At 42.8% G+C, this 12,942-nt stretch overlaps 1 protein-coding gene across 3 annotated transcripts in view; it reads right to left on the reverse strand.

Moving 5' to 3' along the window:
* LOC124612832 (abscission/NoCut checkpoint regulator) overlaps positions 1-12,942 on the reverse strand; it is a 163,691-nt gene that overhangs the window by 61,075 nt on the left and 89,674 nt on the right. The window lies entirely within an intron of this gene.

Here is a 12,942-nt window from a genome sequence, read left to right on the forward strand (position 1 = left end):
ATTCATACACTGAGCCCATTTTGTGTGTTTGCCAGTTGAATAACATTAACAGACTTTCATAGCGGCCGTGGCTCAACATCTTCCGATTAGACACTGTATTGAAGAGTGACAGATTTATAAATTTTTTGTATCTGTATATATTTCTGCATCAAATCTACTGTTAGCAACTGACCCTGCAAATACAGCAACAAAGTTGTGTATTATTTTTGCTACATAATATTAGCTGTAGAATAAATACATATCTGAATTCTCTGTTCATGAACAGCATCTGTTCCTCCTCTTGTATCCACTAAAGAACCCCACAGCAACATCTCAGTGCTGAGTAGCTTCTAACATCTCTTGTTCAGTTTGGAGTCAACAAGTATCAGAACTGCTGTCAGCAGTTTCATGTCTCATACAAGCGCAAGCAGCACAGTAGCGAAAGGTGCCATAAGCTAAAGAAGGAATTCAGCTACCGCCTTCACCCTTAAAACAGTTCATTGAGATGAAGGAAACAGGGAAAGAATATATAATACAGCTGCATAAATGTTCCAATGCCTACTAAATCACAGGTGAATTACATTGTGTGTTCCCCCCACCCCATCTACATCTACATCTACATTTATACTCCGCAAGCCACCCAACAGTGTGTGGCGGAGGGCACTTTACGTGCCACTGTCATTACCTCCCTTTTCTGTTCCAGTCGCGTATGGTTCCCGGGAAGAACGACTGTCTGAAAGCCTCCGTGCGCGCTCGAATCTCTCTAATTTTACATTCGTGATCTCCTCGGGAGGTACAAGTAGGGGGAAGCAATATATTTAATACCTCATCCAGAAACGCACCCTCTCGAAACCTGGCAAGCAAGCTACACCGCGATGCAGAGTGCCTCTCTTGCAGAGTCTGCCACTTGAGTTTGCTAAACATCTCCGTAACACTATCACGGTTACTAAATAACTCTGTGACGAAATGCGCCAATCTTCTTTCGATCTTCTCTATCTCCTCCGTCAACCTGATCTGGTACGGATCCCACACTGATGAGCAATACTCAAGTATAGGTCGAACGAGTGTTTTGTAAGCCACCTCCTTTGTTGATGGACTACATGCACGCATACTCCCAGATATTTTACAGAAGTAACTGCTACCAGTGTTTGTTCCGCTATCATATAATCATACAATAAAGGATCCTTCTTTCTATGTATTCCCAATACATTACATTTGTCTATGTTAAGGGTCAGTTGCCACTCCCTGCACCAAGTGCCTATCCGCTCATATCTTCCTGATTTCACTACAATTTTCTAATGCTGCAACTTCTCTGTATGCTACAGCATCATCCACGAGAAGCCGCATGGAACTTCCGACACTATCTACTAGGTCATTTATATATATTGTGAAAAGCAATGGTCCCATAACACTCCCCTGTGGCACGCCAGATGTTACTTTAACGTCTGTAGACGTCTCTCCATTGAGAACAACATGCTGTGTTCTGTTTGCTAAAAACTCTTCAATCCAGCCACACAGCTGGTCTGATATTCCGTAGGCTCTTACTTTGTTTATCAGGCGACAGTGCGGAACTGTATCGAACGCCTTCCGGAAGTCAAGAAAAACAGCATCTACCTGGGAGCCTGTATCTAATATTTTCTGGGTCTCATGAACAAATAAGGCGAGTTGGGTCTCACACGATCGCTGTTTCCGGAATCCATGTTGATTCCTACAGAGCAGATTCTGGGTTTCCAAAAACGACATGATACGTGAGCATAAAACATGTTCTAAAATTCTACAACAGATCGATGTCAGAGATATAGGTCTATAGTTTTGCGCATCTGCTCGATGACCCTTCTTGAAGACTGGGACTACCTGTGCTCTTTTCCAATCATTTGGAACCTTCCGTTCCTCTAGAGACTTGCGGTACACGGCTGTTAGAAGGGAGGCAAGTTCTTTCACGTACTCTGTGTAGAATCAAATTGGTATCCTGTCAGGTCCAGTGGACTTTCCTCTGTTGAGTGATTCCAGTTGCTTTTCTATTCCTTGGACACTTATTTCATTTGTGCGAGGATTTAGAGAAGGAACTGCAGTGCGGTCTTCCTCTGTGAAACAGCTTTGGAAAAAGGTGTTTAGTATTTCAGCTTTACACGTGTCATCCTCTGTTTCAATGCCATCATCATCCCAGAGTGTCTGGATATGCTGTTTCGAGCCACTTACTGATTTAACGTATGACCAGAACTTCCTAGGATTATCTGTCAAATCGGTACATAGAATTTTACTTTCGAATTCACTGAACGCTCCACGCATAGCCCTCCTTACGCTAACTTTGACATCGTTTAGCTTCTGTTTGTCTGAGAGGTTTTGGCTGTGTTTACACTTGAAGTGAAGCTCTCTATGCTTTTGCAGTAGTTTCATAACTTTGTTGCTGAACCACGGTGGGTTTTTCCCATCCCTCATAGTTATACTCGGCACGTACCTGTCTAAAATGCATTTTATGATTGCCTTGAACTTTTTCCATAAACACTCAACATTGTCAGTGTTGGAACAGAAATTTTCGTTTTGATCTGTTAGGTAGTCTGAAATCTGCCTTCTACTACTGTTGCTAAACAGATAAACCTTCCTCCCTTTTTTTTATATTCCTATTAACTTCCATATTCAGGGATGCTGGAACGGCCTTATGATCACTGATTCCCTGTTCTGTACATACAGATTCGAAAAGTTCGGGTCTGTTTGTTATCAGTAGGTCCAAGATGTTATCTCCACGAGTCGGTTCTCTGTTTAATTGCTCGAGGTAATTTTCGGATAGTGCACTCAGTATAATGTCACTCGATGCTCTGTCCCTACCACCCGTCCTAAACATGAGTGTCCCAGTCTATATCTGGTAAATTGAAATCTCCACCTAAGACTATAACATGCTGAGAAAATTTATGTGAAATGTATTTCAAATTTTGTCTCAGTTGTTCTGCCACTAATGCTGCTGAGTCGGGAGGTCGGTAAAAGGAGCCAACTATTAACCTAGCTCGGTTGTTGAGTGTAACCTCCACCCATAATAATTCACAGGAACTATCCACTTCTACTTCACTACAGGATAAACTACTACTAACAGCGACAAACATGCCACCACCAGTTGCATGCAATCTATCCTTTCTAAACACCGTCTGTGCCTTTGTAAAAATTTCGGCAGAATTTATCTCTGGCTTCAGCCAGCTTTCTGTACCTATAACGATTTCAGCTTTGGTGCTTTCTATCAGCGCTTGGAGTTCCGGTACTTTACCAATGCAGCTTCGACAGTTTACAATTACAATACCGATTGCTGCTTGGCCCCCGCATGTCCTGACTTTGCCCCGCACCCTTTGAGGCTGCTGCCCTTTCTGTACTTGCCCGAGGCCATCTAACCTAAAAAACCGCCCAGTCCACGCCACACAACCCCTGCTACCCATGTAACCGCTTGCTGCGTGTAGTGGACTCCTGACCTATCCAGCGGAACCCGAAACCCCACCACCCTATGGCGCAAGTCGAGGAATCTGCAGCCCACACGGTCGCAGAACCGTCTCAGCCTCTGATTCAGATCCTCCACTCGGCTCTGTACCAAAGGTCCGCAGTCAGTCCTGTTGACGATGCTGCAGATGGTGAGCTCTGCTTTCATCCCGCTAGCGAGACTGGCAGTCTTCACCAAATCAGATAGCTGCCGGAAGCCAGAGAGGATTTCCTCCGATCCATAGCGACACACATGATTGGTGCCGACATGAGCGACCACCTGCAGATGGGTGCACCCTGTACTCTTCATGGCATCCGGAAGGACCCTTTCCACATCTGGAATGACTCCCCCCGGTATGCACACGGAGTGCACATTGGTTTTCTTCCGCTCTCTTGCTGCCATATGTAGGAGTGTATACTTACCGCCTCCTAGTGAAACTGTTTCCCCTCAGTGAGTCCCAAACCCAGTCCTAGGAGGTCTTAATTGCAAGTTTAGATGAATTTTTTGAGAGTCAAATGCACATTGCTGCTGCTCGGTACAAATTTTTCCAAATGCAATGTTATAGTAATCAGTTCTATAAAGAATGGATTGCAGAGATGGAGGGCATGACTAGAGATTGTAAATTCTGTTGTGTCTGTGGTGCTTACCAGCATGAAATGATTTGTAATGTTATTATTCAGAATCTATGGGTCAGAGACTGAAGGATGAAATTCTAAAGCATCACAACCATAGCACTAGTGAAGTGCTAGAAGTCATCGACGAACACGAAGTTCAAGATTTAGCTGAGCAAGAATTCTGCCTACCAGTTATCGCTTCACTCGAGACAAACAACCCCACCCACAGCTCCAGCCTCTGCACTCATAAGTCAGCTCCACGTAAACAAGGCTGGGCATACTACATATGGCCTTTGCAGTGCCAGCAGAATACTAATTACACTGCCCCAGCTCCACAAAAACTGAAATCCTGTGTGAAATGCTTTGTCACCTATGACTGGAAGAACTGTTTCTTCAGGCAAGTCAAAGTACAGAACATATAAAACTGGTCTGCCTGCAAAAGGCTGGAAAGCCGCCGTTTCACACGAGAATAATGCAAAGTAGAAATGAATGGAAGTCAATGTCATTTCATGTTCAGATTCTGCACCCCCTGCTCAAAATGAAGAAAATGCACACACACATATTTAATACAAATACCACACACACTTCAAAAAGGCTCTCCCAATCTCAACGTTCACGAAAGCACTCTAGTGCACAGGCGGAAACAGTTTTTCACAACATGGAATGGACAACTGTATTCGCAAAACACACCGCAAACTGTGGATTACATTACAAATTTGTAACCTGTCAGTGCCTTTTCAACTAGATACTGGAGCTTCTGTCACATTGCTTAGCGTTGATACATATGAAAAAAGTCTGCATCTCACCGCCTTTAATGGCAACAGCATCTCAGTGCTTGGAACATGCCACTTACCTGCGAAATACAAGAACAGGACTAAAGAAGTACCTTGCACCGTAGTTCGTTCACACAAGAGTCCAAATATTTTCAGCATGGATGTGTTCGATTCCTTCAGATTAGCCATACAAGAAAATGTGCAATAGTTTCTCTCTTCTGAATAACGTGATTCTGATTCACACATCTAACAAATGAACAAGAGAGTTATTCCCCACTTCATTCCAACAGCAGGTGTTAAGCCTTCTGCACAGAGTAATTGGGGGGATAGTTCATACTAAGTAACTACTGCTCCAACATTGTACATAGCTTGCTTTAGGTAAGCAAATAGATCATGTAAGGCACAATGTCATCCTTACACTGACAATCAGGACGCTCCCTGTCAGGAATTTTTCTCCTGGCCACATTCTGATACTTCATATAGTGGGCGTATAGACTTTTCTGGCCCCTTTAGGCAAACACACTGAATGACTATCTTTGATGCCTACAGCAAATACCTTTTTGTTATCTCAGTGCATTTGATGAATGCTGCCAGCACTATCAAGGCCCTCACTTCTGTATTTTCTCTAAGGCTTTCCACAAACAACTGTTTCCAACAATGGACCTCATTTTTCTTCAAAGGAATTTACACAATTTTGCAAACACAATGGAATACAGCATATCGGGACATCACCATTCTTACCACAGTCTAATGGCGAGACCAAATGTTTCGTTCATATGTTCAAGATACAGATGTCAAAACTATGAGCTTCACATTCCTGTGAAGATGCCTTACTGACGTTTCTGAGTTCATATCGTACTTTGCCTGCTCCTGAAATTTCATTAGCAGAGCATTTGGTAAGGGCAACGCCACTGGACTTTGCTGCATCTGCTTCATCCTCACTGCTCTGCTCCAATTGACTTCACCACAAAGTTTCACCCGAACGTCAGAGTTAAATATCAAGTGTACAACAACACACATTTATGGGACTCAAGTGTTGTTCTCAGATCGGCTGACAGAGCCCATTAGTATCCTGAAACCAGTATACTAACTGCAGCAGTGGAAGCATGCATCAGTGCCACCAATATCAGCTGCGGCCCTGTGAATTCAGTGACCCTGCTGAGGACCAATCTGTTTCAATTTCTTCACTGCATGATGTCACAATGCAGCTTCCTACATGGCTTACCGAGTGGATGCCACTACCTGCTGCCATCTCGCTGAAGTAAGTCTCCACCTGCCCATCTTCGACCCTAATGTTACCAATGCTGCAGGTAGCCTCTCTCATGGACATCAATGCAGTCACCGTCAGGTAGTTCAAGGGCACCCTCTGTGCTCCTACCTGTGCCATTGGATGTGTCCTGCACCTGGTTTGGCGGCAGTTTCACTGGCATTCGCAAGGCACAATGTTGAGACACAGGTTTGTTTGCTCTGCCTCCCCTCCCTCGCCAAGCAACCACCCTCATCACTATCCACAGCACAAGCCTTCCCCCCGTGCTTCAAAGCTGGGCAGGGAGGGGTGTATATCGGCTGTGATCCAGTCGCCCGCACCTTCAAATACGCATTTAGCACACCACCAGTTACACTGCCGCATTTCCTACAGCCACCACCGCGGCACAAGGGCACTGCCACAAGTGATTATGCCACTGTCAATGAGATGCAAGCATCCCCCCTCTGGAGCTCCAGTGGCAGGAGTACTTCAGTTCAAACTTTCATACACTGAGCCCATTTTGCGTACTTGCCAGCTGAATAACATTTAAAGACTTTCATGGCGGCCAGGGCTCCACATCATCTGAATAAACATTGTACTGAACAGTGATGAGTTTATAAATTTTTTTTATCTGTATACATACCTATATTCAAATCTAACAATATTATGAGAAGAAAAGTTGCTACTCACCACATAGTGGAGATGCTGAGTCACAGATAGGCACAACAACTCTCACAATTGCAGCTTCCAGCTGTTAAGGCTTTTGTCAACAACAGACATGCGCGCGCACGTGCGTACACACACACACACACACACACACACACACACACACACACACACACACACTTGCAGTCTCAGGTAACATATTCAAATCTACTTCTACTTTTAGCAACTGACGCTGAAAACACAGGCAAGTTATGTATTATTTTTCTATTTAATATTAGATGTAGAATAAATTAATATCTGGATTCTCTGTCCATGAACAGCATCTGTTCCTTGCTCCTGTACCCACTAAAGAACACACAGCACACAAAGGAAGACATAAAAACATTATTTTGTAAAATAGTATGATCACAAATAAAATAATTATGAGCATAGTGAAATACATAAGTGAAGGAAACCGTGGGTCATATTACACAATGATGCCATGAACGAGTGCATGAGAGTTGCATAGTCACTGGATGCTGCACAAAAAGAAGCGGTGGTCAGATACATTCCCTGTCCCTTTGACAAAGCAAATGCAAATTGCAGTCCATTATTTAATACTAAAGTATGTTGTGCTTTTTATTTATTTATTTATTTATCTTACAGCTCGAAACATGTATTTAACATGCATGGGCAATGTTATAATAATTACATTCAGATTATTGATACACAATATAAATAGATTACATGCTACTAAGTAAAATATCATTGAAGTATATTTAATATAGCATTCCTGATGTCAAATCATGTCAGCACCATACTGTATGGGCACTTCAATACAAGCCATTTTTTTAACTCGTTTTTAAAAATTCTACCAGAAAGCTGTTTCAGGTTGTTTGGCAGAGAATTATAAAATATTGCTCCCTTAATGAATGGGGTATTTGTTGTTAGATTCAATCGTCTGCTCACCATATGAAAGTCTGATTTTTGTCTTGTATTGTAATCATGGATTTCCATATTCCTGTTTCCCACTTTTTTGTCTTTTTTCACTAATAATATTGATTGAAACATATATACTGCATAGATAGTCATAATATTAAACTTAATAAACAGGTTTTTACATGAAGTTCTGGGTCTTACTTTTGCCATAGTTCTTATTACTCTTTTCTGCAATACAAATACCCTTTTTATATTGTATTGGCTACACCCACCCCACAATACAATTCCATAAGATAGATGGGGATACACCAACCCAAAATACGCTATTTTTATTGCTTCGATATCTAAATATTGAACTAATCTCCTTAGTAAATACAGACTAGATGTTATTTTACCACAGACATGATCTATTTGCTGATTCCATGAAAGTCTGTCATCTACACTCCTGGAAATTGAAATAAGAACACCGTGAATTCATTGTCCCAGGAAGGGGAAACTTTATTGACACATTCCTGGGGTCAGATACATCACATGATCACACTGATAGAACCACAGGCACATAGACACAGGCAACAGAGCATGCACAATGTCGGCACTAGTACAGTGTATATCCACCTTTCGCAGCAATGCAGGCTGCTATTCTCCCATGGAGACGATCGTAGAGATGCTGGATGTAGTCCTGTGGAACGGTTTGCCATGCCATTTCCACCTGGCGCCTCAGTTGGACCAGCATTCATGCTGGACGTGCAGACCGCGTGAGACGACGCTTCATCCAGTCCCAAACATGCTCAATGGGGGACAGATCCGGAGATCTTGCTGGCCAGGGTAGTTGACTTACACCTTCTAGAACACGTTGGGTGGCACGGGATACATGCGGACGTGCATTGTCCTGTTGGAACAGCAAGTTCCCTTGCCGGTCTAGGAATGGTAGAACGATAGGTTCGATGACGGTTTGGATGTACCGTGCACTATTCAGTGTCCCCTCGACGATCACCAGTGGTGTACGGCCAGTGTAGGAGATCGCTCCCCACACCATGATGCCGAGTGTTGGCCCTGTGTGCCTCGGTCGTATGCAGTCCTGATTGTGGCGCTCACCTGCACGGCGCCAAACACGCATACGACCATCATTGGCACCAAGGCAGAAGCGACTCTCATCGCTGAAGACGACACGTCTCCATTCGTCCCTCCATTCACGCCTGTCACGACACCACTGGAGGCGGGCTGCACGATGTTGGGGCGTGAGCGGAAGACGGCCTAACGGTGTGCGGGACCGTAGCCCAGCTTCATGGAGACGGTTGCGAATGGTCCTCGCCGATACCCCAGGAGCAACAGTGTCCCTAATTTGCTGGGAAGTGGCGGTGCGGTCCCCTACGGCACTGCGTAGGATCCTACGGTCTTGGCGTGCATCCGTGCGTCGCTGCGGTCCGGTCCCAGGTCGACGGGCACGTGCACCTTCCGCCGACCACTGGCGACAACATCGATGTACTGTGGAGACCTCACGCCCCACGTGTTGAGCAATTCGGCGGTACGTCCACCCGGCCTCCCGCATGCCCACTATACGCCCTCGCTCAAAGTCCGTCAACTGCACATACGGTTCACGTCCACGCTGTCGCGGCATGCTACCAGTGTTAAAGACTGTGATGGAGCTCCGTATGCCACGGCAAACTGGCTGACACTGACGGCGGCGGTGCACAAATGCTGCGCAGCTAGCGCCATTCGACGGCCAACACCGCGGTTCCTGGTGTGTCCGCTGTGCCGTGCGTGTGATCATTGCTTGTACAGCCCTCTCGCAGTGTCCGGAGCAAGTATGGTGGGTCTGACACACCGGTGTCAATGTGTTCTTTTTTCCATTTCCAGGAGTGTATATATATCCCCAGAAATTTACATTCTGAACAGGTATTTTCCTGAATGTCCTCATTTAGAACTGTATTTTTATTTGAACTACTTGTCTTAAAATAAATTAAATTAGTTTTGTTAATACTGACCCTCAGGTTTTCTTTTTCAAAATGTGTTTGGGCTTTTTCAACAAAATTCTGTACCACTGAATTTAGGTCATCATTACTACGTGCCCAGCAAACCCCAGAGGTGTCATCAGCACACATAGTAATACGATGACTGGTGTCTAATACTTTTGGGAAATCATTCACGTAGCAAATAAACAAGAAGGGGCCCAAGATAGAGCCTTGTGGCACACCAAAATTTATGTTCCTTACCTTTGATCTTCTTTTTGCAATTACCTCTCCATTATCATACACAACTTTTGTGCATTGTTGTCTATCTTTAAGGTAAGATTCTATTAAAAGCAACAGTTTCCCACTGACACCATTATAAGCAAGTTTACTTAAAAGAGCGCCATGATGGACTCTGTCAAACGCTTTGGAAAGATCTAAAAACACTCCTGCTGTTTCGTATCCCTCATTTATTTTCTCCATCAGACAGTGTACAAACTGTACTGCTGCAGATATGGTGCTCCGACCACTTCTAAAGCCGTGCTGGAAATCTCCTATTTAGTTATTCATATTATAGTGCTCAATTAGGATTTCTAGCATTATTTTTTCAATTAATTTACCAAACACTGACGTTAAGGCAACTGGTCTGTAGTTCTGTGGTTGTTTTCTTTCCCCTTTTTTATATAAAGGTTTAACTAAAGCAAGTTTCAGTTTCTTCGGAAACACACCTTCTTCAAGTACACAATTTATTAGATGGACTAATGGTCTGGCTAACTCACCCTTGCATTTTTTCAGTAGAAAAGGAGAGAATTCATCCTATCCAGCTGATCTTTTATTTTTTAGGTTGTCAATTAGCTCTGTTACGTCCTTGATGGTTACTGTAGGTAGCATACAAGAGTTGCCAATCTCCTGATTACAGCAACATTATCCATTGATGACATTCAAGATCTAGCCAATGTGTAGACAATTTGAGAAAGTGTCCACAACAAGTTAAAACATAGCCCCTCAAACAGGCATACAAAATCGACGTATTGCCACTTTCACAGATGATCAGGAGTGGGCCAGGGTGCAAATTTCTAACTTGGAACTGACTAGTTTTCTGTACACAGTTGGCAGATCTGAGCCCCACATCTGATACCAACCTCAACACCTTCATTTTAGACGCCCCCTAAAGTGTCTCAATGTCACAGTTGGAAGATGAGAGGCTGGCTGGAGTTCAGTCAGGACATCATCTGGTACTCTGAGTATTTAGTGCTAGCACAAGTACCCCAGAAGTATGTGCATTCTGCAGTATCCATAGATTTTGGCAGGTGCTTCAGCCAACCACTACACATATAATGAGCTACTCTGTGTAAATATGACCCCTGACCCATTTATTTTGCAACTTCCCGGGCAGTTAGAAATTCATCCAGCTGGTCATAGACTTTTTCATTTAACTTGAGATAAAGTGCCTCCTGAAGCCATAATTAGAACTCGTTAAGCCTGATAAAGTGCTGGTGTTCGCATGTTGAGCAGTAAGCCAGTAGTAGATTTAAATGTTTGCTAAAAGGGTCCATCAGTGCAGATATTGCACCATTTTACTGGGCAAGTTTACCCAGGGGTCAAAAAATAAAATTTTTAACTTGTGGTTCGTAGTAAGGTACATTTGGTCCCATGTAGGAAAACATGGAACTTTTTCATACAGGGTGTAATTCATCTGTGCCACTGATCATGTTTTGGACATGTAGACAACAGATTACTTAGTGCCAGCAGGGTTCGTAAGTAACAGCACAAAACCTGTCCCATGCTCTAGGCATCTGCAAGTAGTCCTAAGCCTTTCCTGGTATAAATGTGGCCAGCACAATTTTCAAATACTTTTCCAGTTTTAGAAAATATGCCTGACTAGCCTCAAACCAGAGGAATTTAGGCCCCTTTCTGAGGTTGTACAAAATCTGTATAGTCTTCTGAATGAATTTGTCATAATAGTTTGTTTTACACATGAATAACTATAGCTCTTTCAAATTTTTAGGTGCAGGGAGATTGTCATTGCTTTATTAAGGACTGACATGGGTTGAAGACCATCTTTGCTTCAAGGTATTGGAGACTGCATTGAAAAAATAGCTGCATTTTAAACCATTATAAAAGTTTATCAATGAGGTTTCATATATCTGCAAGGTGTTGATCTTGGGTAGCCCCTGTCGTGATTATGATGTGGAAATAATTTGTAATTTTCAGCCTGTGGCAGGTCCCCCTGCAGCAGCTGTTTCAAGTATCTCTGGAATTTTGTGGCACCATTCATAACTCCAAATTGCATATTGAATACCGTGAAACACTTTGATTTTTCCTCTGAAAGGCAATTGTAGGCATGTACCAACAATTTTAGAATAGAACTACTTCCACTCCCTCCCTTCTTCACTCTTATACTTTGCCCGTAGCTCTTTCAAAGTAGGTTTCAGGTAAACATCAAAGTTAAGATAATACATTGATATATGACTTAAAATCACTACTATTTTACATTGTTCTGATAAGCTCTATAGTTAGCACAACTGGTTAGATGCCGTTATTGTCATTACTGTATTCAATTCCCATAAGCTATCACATTTGCCTTTTGATTACTTACTTCCTTAAAAAGAATACAGACACAGCACAGGAAAAAAAGGTCTAACATTAGGCATCAATGTAGTATAAATCTTGAAAACTTTGTGTCTCCCACAGGTCAGGACCAAATATACTGGAATAATCTTTATACAATGAGTCCCAGTAACTAATTTGACTGTTGGTAAAAAAGACATTCATTGAATGAAGAGTCAGAAAACCAAGGAATGTAAAGGCATCCAATGCAAAAAGTTCAATGTATGACATGAAGGAATTTTGAAAAATGTTACTGATCTACAAACTTGTTTGCAGCTTACATCAGTTGTGTGATTTGGCCATTTAAAGCAATAGACTGGTTAATGTATTTTATGATATGTTGTATTCTCACCTCCAAAGACAATGAGTTGACACGTCTATATGTTTCACCATTGATTATGCATGCAGATTGACCAGTATCCGCCTCGAATTTCCCTTAACCAATCTTGTTGATGACTCAAAAGCAGCATGCTGATTACATATATAATACATTGTATTGCAGTGGGGGCATTCATAGCAGCCGTTATATGAGACAACTTATTACATGATACTTCACCTTTTCTATCCCTACATTTACAACGATACTCTGCAATCCACCATGCAGCACTTGCCAAAGCGCATTTTTGTTTTACCCCTCACTGAGAAGAAATTACTAACCACATTAACTTAAACACGTCTTTGTATGTTGGTCCCACAGAAACTAATGATGGTGGAGTTTGAAACAATC

Source organism: Schistocerca americana, chromosome 4, assembly GCF_021461395.2.
Source record: "Schistocerca americana isolate TAMUIC-IGC-003095 chromosome 4, iqSchAmer2.1, whole genome shotgun sequence".
Lineage (NCBI taxonomy): Eukaryota > Metazoa > Arthropoda > Insecta > Orthoptera > Acrididae > Schistocerca > Schistocerca americana.